Source organism: Mus pahari, chromosome 19 (assembly GCF_900095145.1).
Source record: "Mus pahari chromosome 19, PAHARI_EIJ_v1.1, whole genome shotgun sequence".
Lineage (NCBI taxonomy): Eukaryota > Metazoa > Chordata > Mammalia > Rodentia > Muridae > Mus > Mus pahari.
Window position 1 is genome coordinate 50,649,303 of NC_034608.1, and position 6,019 is coordinate 50,655,321.

The 6,019-nt window shown below is 42.5% G+C and overlaps 1 pseudogene; it reads left to right on the forward strand.

Annotated features, from left to right (window-relative positions):
- The first annotated feature begins 1,187 nt into the window (after window positions 1-1,187).
- Window positions 1,188-1,817, forward strand: LOC110336933 (annotated as a pseudogene).
- Window positions 1,818-6,019: the final 4,202 nt, after the last annotated feature.

Sequence of the window (6,019 nt, forward strand, 5' to 3'; positions counted from 1 at the left end):
TACCATTCTGCAAATGTGTGGTCATTCTGCTGATGTTTAAATGAGCCAATCACGGGTAACCGTGCCAATTCTTGCTAGCCCCAACCCCTCCCCCCATAAAAAAAAACCTAGTTTTCAGGTCACGAGGTTGGTGCCTCTACCTCCTGCATGAGGTACGCATCGGCCCGGAGCTCCGCCAATAAACTACCTCGTGTTTTTACATCAAGATGGATTATTTGTGGTTTTTGGGTGCCACCTTCTGGAGACTGGCGTGGGGAAAGCTGCCCACGGAAGTCTTTCAATAACTCATCATACTGTAGACTTGAGGTGTTTGCGGTGGCAAGTTGGGATGGGACACAGGAGGAGAAGAGGGAATGACTTGTGTGCTTCGGTTGTTTGAAAATGAGAGAGATGATAATCATGTGGACTGTGAAGCTGGATGGCTGTTTCTGCGCATCACTGATGCACTGAAAAGAAAAATAATGAGCCAGGTATAAAGGTCAGAAAACCACCTGGGTACCACTTCAAAACATCTGTTTCCAGAAGGCAGAGGATACACTGCTTAAGACCAGGCAGCCTCTAGCGGGAAGAGCTTCAGGGAAGCTCAGGATTTAGCCTCATTGCATCTTCTAGGCCAGAGGCAGGGCCTAGAAGAAAACAGGACAAGATCTCCTAGGTGCCCTTGAGAAGTGCAAGCCCTCTGTGTCTGCCGAAGGAACCAGTCTTTTTACTACAGAATAGCAGTTTATCCCTTGCTTATAGATCCCACAGAGGCTTTAAGTAAAGCCAATGTCAGATGCTGGCCAAGACGGTGCTTGCTTCTTCCTGCTTCAGTGACCTGGTCCCTTCTTGTCACTGGACTGATCCTAAGAGACAAACCTCACTGTGACCTGATTATGAGGTATTGACCCTGCCAAGGAAGGAGAGTGCTCACAGAGGGAGTTTCACTGTCTGAAAGGTCAGTTCGGGGAGTGCAGTGGGGGTCAGTATACTATGCTGGATGGGATGGTGACGCTGGTAGTAATGTGAAAGAACTCCTGTGACTTAAGATCCATGCCCTGGACAGAGCGGAGACACTGAGGAGGCTGTGTCTGGCTCCCACTCTGACAGCCACTGCAGTACATTGAGCTCCATAGAGAGAGCACAAGGGCAAGTGAGAGCTAGATGGGCCCTGGGCGACTCTGTGCCTCCCGGAGGAAAATCAACTAAACATGGGCAAAGGAGATCCTAAGAAGCCAAGAGGTAAAATCTCCTCCTATGCATTCTTTGTGAAAACCTGCTGGGAGGAGCACAAGAAGTACCCAGATGTTTCTGTCAACTTCTCAGAGTTCTCCAAGAAGTGCTCAAAGAAGTGGAAGACCATGTCTGCTAAAGAAAAGGGGACATTTGAAGATATGGCAAAGGCTGACAAGGCTCGTTATGAAAGAGAAATGAAAACCTACATCCCCCCCAAAGGGGAGACCAAAAAGAAGTTCAAGGACCCCAATGTACCCAAGAGATCTCCTTCAGCCTTCTTCTTGTTCTGTTCTGAGTACCGCCCCAAAATCAAAGGTGAGCATCCTGGCCTATCCATGGGTGGTGTTGCAAAGAAACTAGGAGAGATGTGGAACAACACTGCAGCGGATGACAAGCAGCCCTATGAGAAGAAGGCTGCCAAGCTGATGGAGAAGTACAAGAAGGATATTGCTGTCTACAGAGCTAAAGGAAAACCTGATGCAGCAAAAAAGGGGGTGGTCAAGGCTGAAAAGAGCAAGAAAAAGAAGGAAGAGGAAGATGAGGAGGATGAAGAGGATGAGGAAGAGGAGNAAGAAGAGGAAGATGAAGATGATGATGAATAAGTTGGTTCTAGTGCAGTTTTTTCCTTGTCTATAAAGCATTCAACCCCCCTGTACACAACTCACTCCTTTTAAAGAAAAAAAAATTGAAATGTAAGGCCGTGTAAGATTTTTTTTTAAAACTGTACAGTGTCTTCTTTTTGTATAGTTAACACACTACCGAATGTGTCTTTAGATAGCCCTGTCCTGGTGGTATTTTTAATAGCCACTAACCTTGCCTGGTACAGTCTGGGGGTTGTAAATTGGCATGGAATTTTTTAAAGATTTATTTATTATTTTATATATAAGTACACTGTAGCTGTTTTCAGACACTCCATCCTCACAGATGGTTGTGAGTCATCATGTGGTTGCTGGGATTTGAACTCAGGACCTTTGGAAGAGGAGTCGGTGCTCTTACCCGCTGAGGCATCTCACCAGCCCTGGCATGGAAATTTAAAGCAGGTTCTTATTGGTACACAGCACAAATTAGTTATACATGGGGACAGTAGTTTGGTTTTTGTTTTGGGGGGTTTTTTCCTTTTGGTTTTATTTTTGGAGTTTATTTTTTTCATCTTCAGTTGTCTCTGATGCAGCTTACACGAAGATAATTGTTCTGTTAACTGAATACCACTCTGTACTTGAAAAAAAAATGCGGCTGTTTTGTTGACATTCTGAATGCTTCTAAGTAAATACAATCTTTTTTATTTAAAAAAGAAAGGAAAGGAAAGGAAAGGAAAGGAAAGGAAAGGAAAGGAAAGGAAAGGAAAGGAAAGGAAAGGAAAGGAAAGGAAAGGAAAGGAAAGGAAAGGAAAGAAAGAAAGAAAAAGATCCGTGCCCTGGCAATGGAATCCATTCTAACATGCTATTAAATGGCTTTTGGAACCTTTGTGGGGGGAAGGGGTGGCCCACATTAAAATAGATGGTGATGCCAGAGGTGCTTTGGCACATGTTGAGGGTGATATTAAAGTCTCAGAGGCAAAACTGGGTCAGGAGGAATTTATCTGCAAGTTATCTGTGTTCCCTGCAGAGGTCAGAATGTACTCCTTTTGCTTACAAATAAGTATATACTATACTGTTCTATATACATACACAGTAATATACTATACTATACTATACTATACTGTTCTATATACACATATAACACTATAGTATACTGTTCTATATACATATACAGTAATATACTATACTGTTTTATATATATATATATATATACTACTGTTCTATATGTATACAGTACTATACTGTTCTATATACATATACAGTACTATACTATACTGTTATATATACTACTGTTCTATATATGTATACAGTACTACACTGTTCTATATACATATACAGTGCTATACTATACTGTTCTATATACATATACTATACTGTTCTAAATACATATATAGTACTATACTATATTGTTCTATATACATATGCAGTACTATACAATACTGTTCTGTATTCATGTACAGTACTATTCTATACTATATTGTTCTATATACATATACAGTACCATTCTTTGCTGTTCAGTTCTATAATGAGAAGAAGTGCAAGAATCACTTGAAATGGTGCTGGGGTCTACTGTCCAGATGCCAGGATGGAACTGTTCTCTTCATGACAATGGAGATAATAGTTTTATGAAATGGCCAATGGCCAAGGCAAGATGGTGCCTCTTCATGGCCAGAGACATGGAGAACTTAGTTACTATCAAGGCTCATGGAGGACCAGCTCAACAAAAGGAGCTACAGATAGAATTGGCTGGACTAGAGTCCCATGAGGAGTAGTCCTGGAAAATATTGATGGGAAGCTCTCCCAGGCAGCTGAAGTTCGATAATAGACAGGAACATCTACTTGGTGCTGAGAGGGGTAGTCTTGGGCAAAGCCATCACGACCTGTTGGTTGAGACACAGCAAGTTAGAGTGGATGTCTATACTAGCTTGAAAAAAAAAGTAGGCTAACACTTGATACCATTTAAAATTGCCACTACACAGTGATAACAAAAACCAGACTGACTTGTGGGTAATTTTTACTATTACCCATAAATTCTATACAGATGGCTGGTATCCTCCCTGCCTGTGTGGTGGAGATGCATCAGCCCCCCCCCACACACACACACTTATTTGTTACTCTTCTGTTGCTGTGATAAAACACCATGACCATTGCAATTTACAGAAGGAAAAGTTTATTTTGGCTTACAGTCCTAGAGGGGCATAAGAACCCATCATCACCATCACTGCAGGAAAGTGTGAGAACTAGAACAGCCAACTGAGAGCTCACACCTTATACCACAAACACAACGCAGGGTGAGTGAATTGCAGACGATGATGTGTGACTTTGGAAACCTGAAAGCCCACTCCCATGAACTCACTTCCTCCACCAAGGCCACAAGTCCTAACTAGACACAAAAAGCACCATCCACTGGGAACCAAGTATTTAAACGCCCAAGACGGGATGGGGGGACGGGCATCTCATGCAAACCACAGCAACCAACATCTGCTTGGCTCATTACCTACCATTCATAGATTGTGGTGAACAGTCGAGTCCACAGGTCAGAAATCTAAAATAAGGACTTGACAGACTCCAGGACTGTAGGAATGAGATCAAAGTATAAGGGTCTTTGTGTCCACAGCAAATGCTCACCAGTGTGGATCTATTTCAGAAGAGACAAACAACTAAGGGCATGCCCAGACAGCTTCAGTGGCTGACGACCCGAGCCTAGATAAAGATGGCTAAGACAGAGGCTGCTATATTTTGGACAAACCTTTAGGATTTGTAATGTGGGAAACTTTGTCCATGGTGTGGCAATATTAAAAGGTACTAGAACTTTAAAAGCATGGCCTAACAGGAATTCATTACAACAGTGGAAGAACATTGCCCTTGGAAGGAATTAAAACACTTCTCATGGGGTTTCTGGTTAGTTCTTATGAGAGGATTGTTATAAAAGAGTAAGGCAGACTCTATCTTGATCTCCATTTAGTGTCCTGTCCTCTCATGCTGCTGCCAGGATTCCATTTGCTGTGTGATGTAATCTCCAGAGGTAACTCAATGTTATTTAGACTTTCACATTGTAAGTCAAATACACTTGTTTTCCACATAACGATTCAGCCTCCAGTATTTTGTTATAGCGATGGAAAATGAATTAATAATAGGTTATGTAGGACTCACAACATAAACTCCTATTGTTATGTAGGACTCACTATATAAACTCAAAACTATTGTTACGAGTTGTCTTATCAGGTAGAGCAGACTGAGCTCGGGTTCAGTACGGTCCCTCAAAGGGATCCACCAGCATAATAACTGGTCACATCAGTTAGACCCCTCCCCGACTAAAAAGGATGAGAATAGATTTTTACTAAGATAGAATGTTCTACAGGAATAAATTCCTTGCTCACAATACCTTAGAATTCTGCACTGGAAAAGGGACTCACCAAACAGCAAAAGAGTCACCTGATTAGCCCGTGTCCACAGGATCTATGGACTGCTCCCCAGGCTGTATCATTTAGTTTAGGCAGTTAGTCTGAAGGGATGCTGGAATGCCCTCACAGGTACTGTTGTGGGGTAATCACCAGAGAAGTTTGCTCAGGGTTTCAGCCAATAGAAAGTCTCTATTAGCAGGCTGGCAACCACACTGGGTGGACTGGATCCCAGTGCAGCACGGAGCCTTTCTCAGGCTGAGCCTATAAGCACAGACACCATGTTCTGGGTTGACATAATTCAGTTTACAAGAACAGTTAGCCAGAAGTAGAACTGCAGAAGCTGAAAAGCAAGGTTCGTTCGTCCATCTTGAGAGGTTCCCAGAACTACAGGAGCTGTGATGGATTGATTAGCCTGTGTTTTAGTTTTGGCAGGTGGTGCTGTCTGTGGGGCTGAGTTTTCCACTCTGAATGGGACTTCCACCATGAAGACGATTGTGCTAAAGTCTAGGAACCTACTAAGTCTGGGGCCCTGTTACAGTACAGCTATTGAAGAGGGTTTGGTTACTTTTTACTCTTATATGTGCACCGGACAAAGTCAAATCACTACTTTATGTTCCGATGACCTACTAGAAATCATTGCTTAAAAATCTATTCGACTCTGCAGAAGCAAAAAGAATTAGTTTTAATTCAGTGTGCTGATTTCTACACACTTGCTGAAACTCCTTCTTCAAATCTTAGGAAGACAAACCCCAGCAAGAAACTGTCTTAAGGAACGTTTACCAGGTTTACCACAGGCCCCTTGTTAAAAGTCATGTAGTAGAT